Here is a 19,425-nt window from a genome sequence, read left to right as displayed (position 1 = left end):
ATGCAGACTTGATGGACATGTCATTTTTCTCTACAACATGGAGTGCACTGTCCATGGAAGAATTCGACCACAAATTTTGTGGCATTGTAACTTTTCTTATTGTTGAAGGAGTAGTAACATCAACTGTGGGTGGCAAGACAGGCTATGGATCGTGATCCTCTGCTAGAAGGGGTATAGGGTCTTCTTCAGTCACATCAGGAGGCAGGGTTTGTGGCTTAACTGGGAGCTTGACACCTCTTTTATGTCATGGTCACCTTGTTGATGCTCTTTTCTTTCCAGAATGAGTACTCATCTTATCTTCCTTCCTCATATGCAAAGAACAAGAATAAAATGTACATTACCTGTATTTCCATGTCAAATTTACCAATCAATATGTATTGTATAGTATGTATGAAACAAATGTTTAATTTTTTGTGTAACCTAAAAAGATATATACAGTATGACATGGGTAACATTGAGATGGAACCAACTAACCAAGTGATGTTCTAGACCGATGCCTACTAATCAATATTAACATTGATGCTTGTTATGGAGTTCTTGTGTAACTAACGAGTGGATGAGAAGATAGTGTAACATGACAGTAATGCTTGTGAAGAACACAAATGATCACTGAGAGGGGGATGAATCAGTGATAATCGGATTTTAAAACTTTAAAATAGATTGTACTATCACAAATAATAGAACTAGTCAAAGCACTTGCAAACAAGAGGCAAACACATAGCACATAGATATATGAGAAAAACCCACGGTGGGGAAAAAACTCGGTGAGAAATGCTACTAGAGACTACTGCTCCAATCCAGCCTCACAATGGAAAACTGATTACAATATGTTTTAGGGCACCAACCCAAGGACCACCAACCCCTGTAGTTTATGGGCGCCAACCCTTGATTTTATGAGAACCTACTCAAAGGAGAACCTACCCCTATTCTTAGCACCCACTCAAAGATTTACAATGATTCAATAAACTATAGAAACCTTGTTACAAATGAGTTTTGTAGCACCTTACTAATTTCTAGTTTCCTGCTTATAGAATGTTATGCATATTCTGCTACTGTGTTATGGTGTTGCTCTGATTTCTCTTATCGTGTATACATCTTCCCTTTTTTGGTTCTAACTTGTTCACCTCTTTGCTATACCTTTCTACCTTGTCTGCTCTACAACAAATCTCCCACACTTTTTCTCTGTGACTCTATCCTATGCACTCTTCTCTTTAATCACTGGCCTGAGCTTGTAATCCCTATTCTCCTCTTTTCCCGCTCTTTGCTTCTACTTCTTGGTGTAACTGATCTCTTCTTAACTTTCAAATTTTTCTGCACATAATTTTTTTGTAGTGTTATTGATCACCTCGACTTCGTGCTATTGACACCTACAGAAACCACTTTTCTGCAGCCTCTGATTTTCACTCTTTGTTCACTACTTATCATTTTTTGCAGAGCTACACTTCATCTCAACCTCCAGCACTCTTCCACTATAATATCTTCAACTTCTCATAAACTTTACTAAGAAGCAATCTACATCCAACCAATTTTTTTTCTTCCAAGAAAATGAATTAAAAAATTAATCTTCTTGACCTCTGAGAAATCCAATCTGCCAGTTAATTTTATTCTCTGAACATTCTATCCAAACAACTAGCCATCAATAGTAAATGGTCCCCTTGGAATCCTTCTCAAATCAGATTGTATCTCTGAGCATAGATTACTATTTTTAGTAATCTTGGATTTTGCATCTCATTTGAAGATCTTCATATCATTTTAGAGTTGCTCCATCTTCTGTAGTGTATGTCACTTCATCTCTATCTGCAATTGCCCATATTAAATTTCACATTCTTTCTATTTTCAGCAATCTCAGAGATCAGATTTTATCTTGTACACAATTCTCATTTCGAGAATATATTTTTAACTACAACTCTGCCCAACATTTATTTATGTTTCTGTGTTGCTCAGAATGAAAAATCTTATCTGATACATATGCTCTTGCTTCATCGACCAATCAAAAATATTTTATTGTCCACCTAACATTTACCTGTCACTCGGCCACTTGGTGAATGGTGGGACCCATTAACAAAAACCTCATCTCACAAAGGGTCCATGTGTGGAAGAAAATCCACATTAGATTCGTGATCTATACAAATGAGTTTCACAGGTCGTATAACATGCGTGTTATACACGTCGCAAATTAGCAACACTTTCTTCATGTGGGCTGGCGGGATAACACACTTTCTACTGATTTCCTTATCTCGCATCATTTCCTCTCAATCCTTCTTACCACGCGGGATAACGAGATCCATCTATTCCCTTTAGTATTTTTACCCTACACGACCATCTCTCTCCAACTTTACACGACACGGGATAATCGGGTGCCTTGTTTTCCTTTGTTCATTATTATCCCGCAAGGTTTCTTACATGCAAATAACATGCCACAGGATAAGGAGGTTCATTGTTTGCTTCACTTAAGTGTTATCCCGCAAGGTTATCTAACAGTGAATAACATGCCACGGGATAAGCCTATTAGCAGCAATCAAGGAGGAAGACTAAGAGGGAGGGTGAATCTGTCTTCACTGGATCAAAGGAAATCAAACTTCAAAACATAAACTAATAAACTACAGCAATGAATCAGATAAGAAAATCAGCAGTGCAACACACAACACCATGATTTTGACATCGAAAACCCGGTTAAGGGAAAAACCACAGTGGGAACCTACCCACAGTAAGATGATACTCTATAGTAGTATGTGAAAATATTACAATGGGGAATGCACATGCATCCAGGCACACTGCCTAGAGCTCAAATCTCAAAAGATATATGCCCAAAAGGCTACAACCCTCAGGGAAGTCTCATTGACTTACAATATGATTCAAACTACAATCTGGAAGAAATGAACTACAATGATAGCATCTACAAATGCCTGATGACAGTTCTGGTTAAGCACAATTGTCTACTCTGCAACACCAATCTCACCTCAACACTTCACCGAATGATAACTCTCTTGTTCACACAATCACCTCTCTTTGATAATGTAGACACAATACCCACACCTGAATTAAATAAGTATCTCACCTATAAATGCAAATCATCAATCTTGATAACAAGGTCAACTAAACCCTCAACCCTCAACTCATAATTATAAAAATTATATTACATAATACAAAGATCGATCACCGAACCAATATAATGATTTACATTACATAACATGGACCTAATTCAAATTCTCAAATGATCACATCCACCAAAAATCATGCCAAGATCAACCGCAACACGCTACACCACCAGAAATACCGCATAACACGAAAAATCATCACCGGTTCATAAAAATCACCAAAAAATCGCACAACGATCAATGTGGATCACCCAAAAAAATAGGACATGAATAGGAAACACCAGCAAGCATGTTAGAAACATTTGGAATAGTTGCACTAACACCATTTTTCAAATCTTCATCGATCAACATCTAGAAAGCTCAAGAACACAACCAATCGGCAACTGTCACAAAGAAAGATAACTTGCGGAGTACCAGATCATGAACCATCATAAATGAAGATACACAAGATCATCCCAAACAATATCCAAAAGTCTCAGCACAAGATCTGATCACACCGAAATATACCGGAGGAAATACCAGATTCTACAAAACAGCGATCAACAAAACCAAACTGCAAAACCGGATCAGAAGATCTTCCCAAACTCACCAGAACAAATCACAGGAATATGTTGACATAAATGACAATAACATATCCTAGCAACAACAATGAGAACAACCAAAGCCAACAATCTCCCCAACAGTCCAACAATCTTCCCCTTTAACATTGATGGCAACGTATGAATGTGAAAAATAGTCAATGCAAAGAAAGAAGATATCACCAACAAACTCCCCAAGATCATAGATAAAGCATTTTTTCACATGATCTCTCTCCCTCTTTGACAACAATGCCAAAGATCTCCAAAATAGAAAATCAAACTCTTTCCCAATCATGAATCTCTCTCCCCCTGGGATACACAACCAAATCAATAAACTACTCTAGGAGAGGAGCAACATCAACTCATCAATCTGGATAAAAGAATAGGGCTTTGAATTCTACTGGATTGATGCAACTCAATGCATCTAATTCTCATCAGGAGGGGTGGATACACTTAACTTGTCTCTCAAATAGATAATTGTATCTATAGGCAAAGGCTTGGTGAAAATATTAGCAATTTGTTCCTTTGTAGATACATACTCCACCTTCACCTTCCCTTCACTAACTTGTTGTCTCGAGTAGTTATATTTGATTGATATATGCTTAGATTTTGAATGTTACACCGGATTCTTTGACATGTTTATAACAATGAAATTATCACAGTATATAACAGTAGGCTCATCATGAACAACTCTGATATCTTTCAACATTTGCTTCATCCAAACTATCTGAGTGTAATTACTAACAACAACAATGTACTCAGCTTCAACAATAGATAAGGATATTGAATCTTGTTTCTTGCTATCCCATGAAACCAACTTCTTACCTAAAAAGAATGCTCCAGCGGTGGTACTCTTTTGGTCATCAACATCATCGACCCAATCTGAATCAGTGTAAGCACATAACATGAAATCATCATTCTTTAGATACCATAAACCATACTCCACAGTTCCCTTTAGATATTTGAATATCCTCTTAACAGCAGTGACATGACTCTCCTTCGGATCAGCTTGACATCTAGCAAGCATACACACATCATGCATAAGGTCAGGCCTAGTCTGAGTAAGATATAGCAATCCACCAACCATAGATCTCTACAAACTCTGATTAACTTTAGGAGATTCAAATTTTTTGGACAGTTTACAACTAGCCACCATAGGAGTTCCAACCGATTTGGAATCATCTAGTCCAAACTTCTCCAATAGTTCCTTCAGATACTTAGTTTGAGATATAAAGATACCTTTTCTTGTGTGTGCAATCTGCAAACCTAAGAAAAACATCATCTCACCTATCATAGACATCTCAAATTCTTTCTGCATATCACCGACAAACTTCATACTCATATCATCATCACCACCAAAGATAATGTCACCAACAAATACTTCAACAATCAAAATGTTATCATTTTCAATTTTAAATTACAGATTACTGTCAGCAGCACCTTTGGTAAATCCTAATTTCAACAAATATTTTTCTAATCTAGCATATCAGGCTCTAGGAGCTTGTTTCAATCCATAAAATGCTTTCTTCAACTTGCATACCATGTCTCCATCATCTGACAATTAAAATCCATCAGGTTGCTCAATGTAAACTTCTTCCTCTAGATCACCATTCAAAAATGCAAATTTGGCATCCATCTGATATACCTTGAAATCTTTATAAGTAGCATAAGCAATTAACAACCTAATAGCTTCAATTCTGGCAACGAGGGAAAAAGTTTCTTCATAATCAATCCCTTCACATTGTGAATACCCTTTGCAAACCAATCTAGCTTTATTTCAAACTACTTCACCAGCTTCATTCAGTTTGTTCCTGAAAAACCCACTTAGTACCAATAACATTTTTATCCTTAGGTATAGGCACAAGTTCCCAAGTTTTGTTCTTTTCAATCTAATCCAACTCTTCTTCCATGGCTCTTATCCAGTTTTCATCTTTACAAGCTTCAGCAACATCTTTAGGTTCAACTTTAGAAATTAGACATACTTCTTTTGCAGCTAACCTTCTTCTATTCATCACAAATTTATTATTGTCACCAATAATCTGATTCTCAGAATGATTCAATCTAACATACCTCAAAGTCTTCTAATTGTTTTGATCCTCTAGTTCCTACACATCATCACCAGTAGCAGCAACATCTAGATTAACAGTTTCTATCAGATCATTCTACTTAGGCTCTTCAGGCTGAATAGGAGTTCAAACAACATGTTGAGCATCATCATAAGCTCTGATCTCATTGCCAAGGTTCTCATCCACTTTCACATTTGCACTCTCAACTATCTTTCTCAGTCTCTTGTTAGAGCACCGGTAGACTTTACTCTTTGCAAAATATCCCAAAAAGATACCTTCATCACTTCTAGCATCAAACTTTCCAAGATCCTCATCTCTCTTAATATAACATTTTCTACCAAAAACTTTGAAAATTTCATAGTAGGAATATGACCAAACCAAAGCTCATAAGGGGTCTTACCGGTATCACCTTTGATATGAAGTCTATTGAATGTAAAAACTGTAGTGCTAATAGCTTCTCTCCAATAGGCTTTTGGAACATTTCCTTCAATTAATATGATTCTTGTAGCATCCAAAACAATACGATTCTTCCTTTCAACAATCCCATTTTGTTGTGGAGTCCTAGGAGAAGATAGTTGTCTTCTGATTCCATGCATCTCATAGAATGAATTGAATTCACCGAAACATATTTCTCCACCTCTATTAGTTCTCAGACACTTCAGCTTCAATCCGGACTCAGTTTCAACTTTAGCTTTGAATATCTTAAATTTCTCAAATGCTTATGATTTTTCCTTTAAAAAGACAACCCACATCATTCTGGAATAATCATCAGTTAGCAACATAAAGGATCTATCACCCTACACACTTCTAACATTTGTAGGTCCACATAGGTTAGTATGCATGAGATCCAACAAATCCATCAGATGTATAAGGTTTTCTCTTGAAAGAAATCCTTGTTTGCTTACCTAACTGACACTCCTTACATATCGGATTAACAGGTTTAACAATTTTAGCTAGATCTCTAAAATCTTGTGTAGAACTGATCTTAATCAATGAATCAAAGTTTGCATGACACATCCTTCTATGCCACAACCAACTCTCATCTATTTTATCAATCAAATAACTTTTCTCACCAGTATTCAAATGAAAAATGTTACCTTTAGTCTTAATCCCAGATGCAATCTCTATGTCGGAGGCATTCAAGATCTTGCATTTACCATCCTTGAATTTTAGATCATAACCCTTATCAACCATTTGTCCAACACTCAAAAGATTATGCTTCAAACCTTCAACATACAAGACATCATCGGTGTTATGCTTACCGTCAAAAGAAATAGAACCTCTCCCATAGATTACACAGGCTTTGTCATCTCCAAATCTAACTATTCCACCGTCATACCTTTCCATGCTTACAAATTTGCTTTGCTCAAATGCAGCAAGTTTTTCAACCAACACATCTCTTGTCACTATAGTCACACTCTGAATCTCATCAATAGCAGCAACCTTATGTTTATAAGCAGGAGGCAAAGATCTCAACACCTTAGCAACAATATCATCTTCCTTAATCTTTCCACCGACATTCATGATACCAAGGACAAGTTCATTCACTTTAGCCATGTATGAATGTATCTTCTCATCATCTCCCATCTTCAATGTCTCATACTTTCCTTTCAAGCTCTGTAACTTAGCAACTTTCACTTGGCTATCACCTTCATACAGGATCTCAAGATTCTCCCAGATCTCATGTGCAGTCTGAAGTCCCATAACATTTGTCATTTTAGAATCAATTAGGGTACTAAACAATGCTTCCTTCGCTTTGATGTTATATCCTGCTTCCTTAACCTCATCAAGAGTGGATGGTCCATTCTGAGGAACAAAATAGACATTCTTGTTGGCATTGCACACTCCAATGATACTTGAAGGTGATTGAAGGTGTTGTCATTGATGGCAACCTTGCAATATTGTGACATCGGCAGGCAACAGCAATGGCGAACACTTCACCGACAGCGACAACAATGTATACCGGCACCCCAGTCGATAGGATTTTGATTATTGTATATAATTGTAAATATCTTTTTGTAAGCCGACATGGCATATTGTAATAAGACTCATATATGTATGAGATCTTGTAAATCATTTTCATATAGGAGATGGATATATGGATAATGTAGAAGTGATGAGCGAATATTAAGGTAGATTTTGTATAAGGGTTTATGGTTATATTATGAGCTTAAATTGGTACTGAACCTAGCATAGCAGATGCTAAATTGTAGCAGTACATTATACTGGATTCTCATAATCCATTTTGTAAGTCAGTGAGACTTCCTTTTGTATTTGAGCAGTGAGCTCTAGGCAGTTGGCCTTCCTACATGTGCAGGCACCTCATTGTAAGTAATATCCATTGATTGGCCAGTGAGTAAATATTGTGGGTCACAAATCCCACCGAGGTTTTTCCCACACCGGGTTTCCTCATTAAAAATCTTGTGTTATGGTGTGCTTTCTATGTTGTCTTTATTGTTCATATTTACTGCATTAATTCTTGTTTACCAGTACACTATTTTGGAATGCAAAATACTTAATAAGGTCAAATATTATGTCAACCGGTTAGATACTGATTCACCCCCCCCCCCTCTTAGTATCTTTGAGACTGTCATTAATCCTAAATTAGAAAGAGAGATCAGACTATTGATGAGACTATTCCTTCACCGGTAGAATAGAGTATTAGTCCACCGGCATGACATTCTTCATCCAACTGAAAAGCAACCCTTTGGGGGTATTGCAACAAGTTGAATATCATGCAACTTTACCCTCAGTTGATGGTGAGAAGATGGACTTCTTCTCTACCGACCAACAGGAATTTATTACAGTTGTTGGAAGAAAAGACATTATAAATCAGTGTTTTTCCCTCTTTTTCATTCACCGAGCATTCAAACTTTCAGAGAGCGCAAAAATCCAAGCAAAGGCATCCCAAGCGAAGAAGTGAAGCAAGTTCTTTCAAGCACTCAAACCTATCAGGCAAATTAAGGTATTTATCAATGGCTTCCTCCTCTACTCCAGAATTTATTACAAACCCTACTGTTGTAAAAGTTGTGAAGCGCCCTAGACCCGTTTTTTAAATTATTCCCGAGATAGCGAAACATGATGATTCCCTAGGTGCTTTTTCAAAAATTCCAAAAGGTGTTGCATATGTTGAAGACCCTGGAATCTATATTCATTGCAATATTGAGGAATTAGGTTCAGAGGAAATATTGAAAATGCTCAGAACTGTTATCTGTGATGAAAGTGGAAAGGTAAAACCTAAACATAAGGTTATTGAAACTTTAGGTTTTGTGGAGATCTTAGACATCATAGAATTTCCTAAAGAGGTAGTAAGGATTGTCATTAGCAGAGTTCGTGGATAATTCTTTTGGATAGACTATGTTTGCAAAATTACTAAGGAAGCAGTTAGGGCAGTGATTGGTTTACCCTCCACTGGTAGAAGGCCAGATAAAACTAAGAAGGTTTCCAATAGCATAGTGATGTCATTAACATGAGAAACCTATGATATCAGATCCCTGAGAGTGAATGATGTTAAGAAGGTGAATGTTAGATTCATAAGCATGATTTTAGGTTATAAGGCCACACATGCAAACCGACTCGACTCTGTTTCCAGTCTATGTATTAAAAGTGCATATGATATGGTCAACAATAATGCAAAGATAGATGTATTTGAGTGGTTAAAGGATGAGTTAATAGATAATCTGAAAAAGATCAAAGGTGATAAGAAAGGTACATTTCGTTTTGGCAATCTTTTGGTATGTCTGATGTTGTATCTTACAAAAGAGGTTCCCGGTATTGGCAAGAAAGATTTTGGTTATGATATACCGGTAGGCAAACAACTGTTAGAAATATTCAATGGTATGGGCACTGATAAGGATAACAATATCACTGAGTATTTCATATCCTTTAAAGCAAAAATGAAAACAAGAGAAAGATTACCACAAAGTATTGTAGATAAATATGAGAAGGAAATTTGTTTTGTAATTAAAAAGGATGAAATCTGGATGGAGGCAGTTCTTCCTAGAACTGTATGGGTGACAGAAATGGTGTATGAGGCAGATGTAAACATCATTGAAACTTATGCCAAAGCCCTACTAGAAGCCCCTAGAGAACCAAAAGAAAAGTTTTTTGGTAATGCAGAGACAATAGAGAGTAGTGTACAGACATTAAAACAGAGGAAGAAAAGAGAAAAATACATAAGAAGTGCAACCAAGCAAGTGAAGGAGATAAATGATATAGCTGATAATATCATTGGTTCTTCTGAACCTATATCAGTTATTGAGAAGGAAATTGTTGGATTTGAAGAAAAATTGGAGAAGTTAGAGAAAGAGAAGGAAAGGATAAAAAGAAAAGCTAGAGAGCTAAATGCAAACTCAATCCTAAGTTAGATAATCTTATCTCTCTAAGGAAAGAAATCTTTGAGGCACTAATTCAAGGACAAAAGACACTGGAGGAACATATGCATCATCTCACCGGTACAATTCAGACAACTGAGGCAGCTGTGAAGGAAAGTAATAGGTTTATTTAGAGCTTAAATTTGGTTTTAGCAGACATTTTCCATATTGTAACCAACCGGTTACAAAGTTCAAGTTGAAGAGTGCACTCATTTGACAATTTTGACAACCTTTGTCATTGATGTCAAAGGGGGAGTAGTGGGACAGAGAAAAATGACTATTAGAGGTGATCATCTGCTCAGGGGGGGCACACATTTTGGTAAAAAAAATTACTTCACTTTTTGGGACAATTTTGGATTTTTCTCATGAGTGTTGCCATCAATGCCAAAGGGGGAGATTGTTGGCATTGCACACTCCAATGAGACTTGAAGGTGATTGAAGGTGTTGTCATTGATGGAAACCTTGCAATCTTGTGACATCAGCAGACACTTCACCGACAGACACTTCACCGACAGCGACAACAATGTATACCGGCACCCCAGCCAACAGGATTTTGATTATTGTATTTAATTGTAAATATCTTTTTGTAAGCCAACATGGCATATTGTAATCAGACTCATATATGTATGAGATCTTGTAAATCATTTTCATATAGGAGATGGATATATGGATAATGTAGAAGTGATGAGCGAATATTAAGGAAGATTTTGTTAAAGGGTTTATGGTTATAGTATGAGCTTAAATCGATACTGAGCCTGGCATAGCAGATGCTAAATTGTAGCAGTACATTATATTGGATTCTCATAATCCATTTTGTAAGTCAGTGAGACTTCCTTTTGTATTTGAGCAATGAGCTCTAGGCAGTTGACCTTCCTGCATGTGCAGGCACCTCATTGTAAGTAATATCCATTCATTGGCCAGTGAGTGAATATTGTGGGTCACAAATCCTACCGAGGTTTTTCCCACACTGGGTTTCCTCGTTAAAAATCTTGTGTTATGGTGTGTTTTCTATGTTGTCTTTATTGTTCATATTTATTGCAATTAATTCTTGTTTACCGGTACACTATTTTGGAATGCAAAATACTTAATAAGGTCAAATATTCTGTCAACCGGTTAGATACTGATTCCCCCCCCCTCTCAGTATCTTTGGCACTGTCATTAATCCTAACAATTCTTAGCAATCTTCCATTAATCTTATCCAAGACATTTCAAATGCACCTCCATCCGACACTTTCATATAGTATAGTTACTTCCATCAAACCTTAGACTATCCTTCTTGAAAAGAATACCTTGAGTTGCCATCCTGGATCTCCTCAAGTGATTAAGGTTCTATCGGAAGATCTAGCTCCGATACCAATTGTTAGCAGCAATCAAGAAGGAAGACTAAGAGGGAGGGGTGAATCAGTCTTCACCAGATCAAAGCAAATTAAACTTCAAAACATAAATTGATAAACTACAGCAATGAATCAAATAAGCAAATCAACAACACAACACACAACACCAAGATTTTGACGTGAAAAACTCGATTAAGGGAAAAACCACGATGGGAACCTACCCATAATAAGATGATACTCTATAGTAGTATGTGAAAATATTACAATGGGGAATGCACATGCATTCAAGCACACTACCTAGAGCTCACAGCTCAAAAGATATATGCCCAGAAGGCTACAACCCTCAGGGAAGTCTCACTCACTTAGAATATGATTCAGACTACAATCCGAAAGAAATGAATTGAAATGATGGCATCTACAAATGCCTGATGATAGTTTCGGTCAAGCATAATTGTCTGCTCTATAACACCAATCTCACCTCAACACTTCACCAAATGAAAATTCTCTTGTTTGCACAATCACCTCTCTTTGATAATGCAAACACAATACCCACACCTAAATTACATAAGTATCTCACCTATAAATACAAATCATCAACCTTGATAACAAGGTCGACTAAACCCTCAACCCTCAACTCATAATTATAAAAATTATATTACACGATACAAAGATCAATCACCAAACCAATATAATGGTTTAAATTACATAATATGGACCTAATTCAAATTCCCAAATGATCACATCCACCGGAAATCACGCCAAGATCAACCGCAACATGCTACACCACCAAAAATATCGCATAACATGAAAAATCATCACCGATTCACAGAAATCACCAAAAACTTGCACAATGATCAATGTGGATCACCAAAACAAATAGGACATGACTAGGAAACTCCAGCAAGCACGTTAGAACCATCTGGAATAGTTGCACCAACACCACTTTTCAAATCTTCATCGATCAAAATCTAGAAAGCTCAAGAACACAACCAATCGACAACTGTCATGAAGAAAGATAACTTGCGGAGCACCAAATCATGAACCATTAGAAATTAAGATACACAAGATCATCCCAAACAATAACCCATAGTCTCAGCACAAGATCTGATCACACCAGAATATACCAAATTTTGCAAAACAGTGATCAGCAAAACCAAACTGCAAAACCGAATCAAAAGATCTTCCCAAACTCACCAGAATAAATCATAGAAATATGTTGATATCAATGACAACAACATATCCTAATAGCAGAAATGACAAGAACCAAATCCAACAATCTTCCCAACAGTCCAACAAAGTCGAGCAGTATAACCTGCATGTTATTGACATCTTCGTCACTCTTTAGCGACTAGGCCACATAGTATTTTGCCTTAAGAGTTTCTTATTGCGGGATAGCGGGGGCCACATAACTGTCATGTTATTGACATCTCGATAGACCAACACGGCTAGCCCATCATGTTATTGACATCTATAGTCAAATTTTATAGCTTTGTAGATAGCGATAACCTACATGTTATTAACAACTGTGACTGATACTCCATGTAACTGCATGCAATAACCTGTGCGTTATTGACAATTGTAGCTAACTTTTTCTGAGTCAGACCAGATTTCACAATACATTTCCAACATAATTGCATGTGTCATCCTCATCCATTTTCATGCCTCAATGACATGCTTCATGCGATCCCCCTGTATCTCCTTGTGCATATAACACGATGTGTTATACGATGTTGCAGCAACACTTTTGCCAACCTGTTAATCTGATCTCTCTATTGCATCTTGTCTAATCTCTCCACTACATCTAATGCCAACAATCTGTCAATTGTTTACATCAATGACAATCTAATGCCAATAGCTTGAATAGTAGAAGTATAGTTCCCTATATAAAATATAATCTTTTATGGGGATTTATGTCTGCAGCTATTTTTTTATTAGTAGTTGATTGGAGACTTATATAGTAGGGGTTTAGAGCAATTACATCAGTGAAAATGTAGCACTTACTCTGGTAGGGATTCATGGTTGAAACCTTCCGAGTCAACTAGATGTGGTGGTGTAGCTAGAATGGGTTCCTTCCAAAGAATTTGTTGACTGTATAGTCAACAAGACTGATTAGAAGGCAACCCATTTTGTATACAATGAGGTTGGATGTTTGGTAAAAATCCATTCTGGGATTTGTTCATTGACTACTCTTTGAAGCCTCTATTGCCATGATATATTTTTAAAGCTTTGATGAACTTCTCAACCATAGTTTTCTAAGAAAAATCTATTGAGATAGTTGGTTTGCCATGAATCCAGATTGACCTTGAATAATTTTGAATAGAAAGACGATTTGGTTGGAAAGAGATGATCATCACAGGGGTATGGAAAGACAAAGAGTTGGTGAACAATATGAGCATGCTTGGCAATCCATTCTTGTTGTGCTTGAGTGTGTGGAAATGGGATGTGAACTAGCCATTCAGTGGGTGGAATTGCTGAGTGGGACGAGGGGTAAGATTCATAGAGATAAGTTAGGATTTCATCATCTACATCATTTGGAGAGAGGGCTGCAAGAAGACCCTAAGTTGTTAGTGTGTGATGGGCCTTCAAATAGTTTTCCCTATCGTGTTCATAATTTTGAACAATCTGATAGCGTTCATCTTTGTTTGACACATCCATGTTCAGTTGTGCCCATGTCCGATGTCTCAAACGTATCATTGTGACTTGTCCATAGTCATTTGCATCATGGTTTAGATTACAAATATGTCATGTGACCTGAAAGTTGAACTATGGAATGTAGTAATGAAAATATTACTATATTGTACACCAATGAGTGGTGATTTACAAACAGGGACATGACAACAAGCATGAGGATGACTATTAAAGGATAATGAGGTTTTATGTGGAGGAAGTGAAACAGTAAGGGTATAAACTCTAAAACAAAATGCTATAAATATTAATCAAATTGTGTATAAACATACATATATGTATATATAGATATGTACATATATGTATATATAGATATGTACATATATGTATATATAGATATGTACATATATGTAGGTACAAAAAATTTCATATATGTATGTACATATCTGTATTTAGAGATATGTACATATTTGTATATACATATATGTACATCGGCTCTATATGTACATATATGTATATACATATATATACAACAGTTGTATATGTACATGCATGTAGATACAAATATGTATTTCCAACTGTCAATTCAATTTTCTTTGTAGATACAAACATGTAGAGTCAATGTTTGGATGTTGGTATGAATTGAGCTGAAGTCTCTCAATTTCATTGCTTAAGGGTTCATTTTCCATTTTCTCTTTTACGTTTGCATGTATATTCTTCAAAATACACTTATATGTGCATTCAATTGTGTATTTTGATGTTTCAATTTGATGTTATATTGAGTCAATGTTTGACTGATTGTTTCATTGGTTGTTTGAGTCAATGTTTGAATGTCTGTTTGAATTGGCCTGAAGGCACTCAATTTCATTGATGAAGGGTTCATTTTCAGTCATGTGCACTTATATGTATGTTCAATTGTACATTTGGATCTGCATTTTGATGTTTGAATTGGGCTTATATGTATGTTGATTTTCCTTGGTGGAGGGTTTTGGAATAATTCAAAATACACTTTGATGATTGTTTGAAAATAAACTTATGTGTATCTTCAATTTCCTATTGTGTAAGGGTTTCAAAGTCATTGGTCAAGGGTATAAGTATCAGTGTTGTAGGGTTTAGGGTTTATGAAAGCATATATATATATATATATAAGCTCAAACATGTTGGGTGAATATTTTGTCACCAGCATACCAATGACAAAATATGTATCTTACACATAGCTATGTTGAGACAAAGTCTCTCCTCTCATCAAGGGGAGGTTCCCTGCTAGAATTGGGGTATTTCAACAACTTTGAAATTAAATTCGGGGGTAAGCTTAGGGTGTATAAATCTCTTTTTCCATAATTCACGTATATCCATTTACTTGATGAAACTTCTTACAAAATGACCAACTAAAGAAACTTGCATACAATGACTAAATTATATCTCTAAAACCACATAAGCACAAAGTCTTATGTGATTACCATCTAACCTTCAAATCAATTACAATTATAACTAATATAGCTTGTAGCTCAAAGTCTTCAAGATATATATATGAAACTTTCAATAATCTAAAGTAACCAGCAATAGTACAAAGCCTATTACCTAATCATTGTATCACAATACTAATTCCTAAATATGAAAATAGCTCAAAGTCTATTTGCCACAATTTAGGTGCTCCCTTAATCACATGAACAAAAACACCATCAATATCAAGGAATTAAAGAACATATATAAGCAATGAACATAGGAACATCAACTCATATAAACAATCTTTGACCCAACACAAAGTTTGGAATCAAAAGGAATTTCTCTCTTTATTTGCTTGATTGAATCTTCACAACAAAAAGCTCAAAGTCTTAGTTGAAGCAACAATTTGGCAGAGTTTTGCTTAGCATATAAAAGATAAATATTTATAAATGAGGTTCCTCCTTTTATAGGAAAGGATTGGAGATAAATGTGGGTTTAGTTGACTAATTCAACTGCAGAGTCCTATTTAACTACATCTACTGCATAAAATGAAAATGCAACTACAAGAAAATTCGCAGTAAGAAAAGATGCAACTACATGAAAACTACATAGTGTCAATGACACTTTATTCTTGATTTGCCCCCCTCATTGATTTTTTGGAATTCCTCAAACCTTTCTAGCGTAGCTTGCATCTCGGATTTATCTAACCCTGAAGTTGCATTTTAAATAGCATGAACATGAGAGATGGAATCTCTGACTTCTACATAAGCGCTTTTACCCTTCTTCAAAACTAATGCAAGATCATCTAAGTTGATTTGAATTTCAATCAACTTATCGAATGATGCCAAATAAAATTGATCATCTACCTACTGGTCGATCATGGTGAGGAATTCCTGTTTGACGGTCTCAATGGGTAAAACCTTTTGTTCTGTGTGTGCCAATATTGATCGGGTTTGGATGTACTCGCCCTAAATCAATACTATGTTGTTATCAACAAGGATGTCAAGTCTGTACTCTCTCATTTTATCCTAAAGCCCTAAATCTTTCTCAAGTTCTATTATTTCTTGGGATAATAGAGATTGTGCATCCTGAACCTATACTTGAGCATTTTCAAAATCTATCAAAAGCTTGACTCCATAATCAATGAGATGTGTCCCTTCTGATTTCAAGTGATCGATCCATTATTCCATTACTTTGCCCCATGTACCCAATTGCTCTACTTTTGTGAGTACTTCTCTGTCGACTGAAGAAAATATTGGTTGCACCTCTCGTGATGACTACGTTATTTTATGAAGAACTCTAGTCAGTTGTTCACATTTCTACTTCCATTCATTTTTCTCATCCCTTTCCTGATCAAATCTACACATGACAAAATTGAAATCAGTTTGAGAGTCTTGCTTAACACTCTCATGTGTCTCTACATCAATTTCTACAGTTTGCATAGTATAATCCACAGGTTGAATGTTGTCCTTGTCCTTATCTGAAGACGACACCAAGATCTCAACGTATTTCCTTTTGCTTACTGGGTCAACCAAGATTATGGATACAATCTTGGGCTTCTTGGTGACTTTCTTCTTGACAAAACCAGTTGATCAAAATCAAAATCATCTGGTGAGATTACGTGCTTCTTTCTTTTGGGAACCACCATATCCAACCATGGAGGAAGATTTGATTTTGTTGTTGGAGTAGTGGTATCAGTTTGCGCAGTCACAGATACTTGTATTGCATCCTGGCTTGAAGTTACAGCAGCCTGGGACACTGGCACAAGGGAAGTTGTATCAGCAAAATTAGGAACTTGAGAAGAATATGGTGTTGCTATTGTAGTAGAAACCAAGGGTGGAGCTATTGCAGTGATAACAGTCGAAACAAGTGGTGGCGCCTCTGCAATAACAACACTTGAAGGAAGTGTCACTGTTTGTTGCTCTTGAGACATATGTTCCATTACTTCTGTAAAGTCTAAGATTGAATATTCAATCATAGACGCAGGTACATCATCGAAACTCGGAAGGCTTGACAAAGTCACAAATTCTTCATCATCTTCTTCAAAATCTAAGCCTTCATCATCTTGTTCCTCATCCTCTTCATCTGAACCAGTCTCAATAGAATGAATGGTTACCTGAGTTGAAGCAGGAACCTATGTTGTTGTAGAAATGGTAGAAACTAGCGATGGAAGTGATTCCCCCGCATCTTGCATTTCTTCTTCCTGTGGTATCTCTCCCTCTTCTTGTCCTTTTTCTGATTCTTGTAATGTTGGTTCCTTGGAAACATCCTTTTGTGCAGCTTGATATGAGGATTCTCATTTCTTTGGCCCTTTGATAGTGAACTTGTATGTAGGTTTCTTTCCCTTTGACCTAGGAGATGAAATTGGTGGTAGCTCTTGTCAGTCCTGTATATTCTCGGTTCTCATTTCTGATGTCTTCCCCACGAGACCTTCATCATCCTACTTATCACCTGAACTTGTAGGAAGTTGTTTCATCCTTATGCCCTTTTTAAGCAGCCATGCATTAGTATTTGCCATGATGGGGGCGAATCTTGTAGAAATGAATTTATTTTCCTTTTGTGACCATTGAATAGGTGGAAGAGGAGTATTAACAATGTTATTCTTGAAAAATAGGATCCACAACATCATCAGTAGTATCCTCACACGTATCTAGGATTTTGGCCAAATTCAATTTTTCAATTTGCTCAAGTGTGAGGCGACTGAAATCAAGTTTCCTCGCATCTTCATCATCTCTACAATCTGCCAAACATCTTCTAACCAATGTACATGTATATAATTCTTGTGGATCTTATTTTTCATCCAATGGAAGTCAAAAATTTTGCAGGCTTTGAATCTTCTCATGGTCACTCACTGCATTTATTCCTCCATGTTCTTGGCTTTGGGAGTGGTTAGTACTAAATAACTACCAATAGACTGAGCAGACTTGAGACTAGTCTTGTGTGAAGAAGATTGTCTCTTATGTACATACACTAACTGATGACATAGCTCCATCACAATAATCTTATCGGATGGATACCTTTGTAGCAAAAAAGGTTCACCAGTGAAGCAACCTACATGGATGTATGTATATGTTGGAAACTGCAAAAAGACACACCCATACTCACAAACTTTAAATTATATGTTGCATCAGAAAGCCTCTTTTTCTGCAACTCTTTGTAAAACAAGCACTTCCATACAACAAAGAAGGCATCATTGACCCTTCGGAAGTGACTTCTCCAATTGGAAATGGTCAACTAAGAATAATGATCCCATACTGGAGTTTGCCTTGTATCACCTTTCGTAGACAGTCTTGGAAATTGCCTCATGGAGGTGATGCAGGGGCACTTAGAAATTTTTGTTAGCTTTGTTTCCAGGATATTAGAATCATGTTTTTAGTTTTTTCATAAGGTCAAGAGGCCATTGAGTGTGTGCTCAAATGATTGTAAGGTCCCTAAGAGTCTCAGTTTGAACAATGTTGGCATGAGAGCTCTTGAGGGTGCCAAGTAGAGCACTTGCTAGGATAAGTTGTTTTTGGGATAATGTAGGTTGGTTGGTGTTATTTTAGGGTATTTGAGGTCACATGAGTCACTTGGAAGTGACCAAGTTTGTGGTTGAGAAAATTTTCTCACCAAGGCAAAATATTGCAAAAATTGCAAAAGTTGCTCATAGCAATTTTGCAACATTTTCATCAAAACTTGACACCAACGGCTAGTTGGTTAACACAATCGGTTGTGAGAATATGTAACTACTCCAAGGCCAATATAAGGCTTGGAAAGACTGATGAGAATCTGTTGTTGAAGATCTAAAGCAAATAGAAAAGTTTGGTTTCCCATTTGGTGTGTTCTTCTGAGTTATTGCCTATTATTTGCAAGTTTGTACGACCTGTATAGATTGACACTTTCAAAACAGGAACATGGATTGTTAG

Source organism: Cryptomeria japonica, chromosome 11 (genome assembly GCF_030272615.1).
Source record: "Cryptomeria japonica chromosome 11, Sugi_1.0, whole genome shotgun sequence".
Classification (NCBI taxonomy): Eukaryota; Viridiplantae; Streptophyta; class Pinopsida; order Cupressales; family Cupressaceae; genus Cryptomeria; species Cryptomeria japonica.
This window is presented reverse-complemented; position numbering follows the sequence as displayed.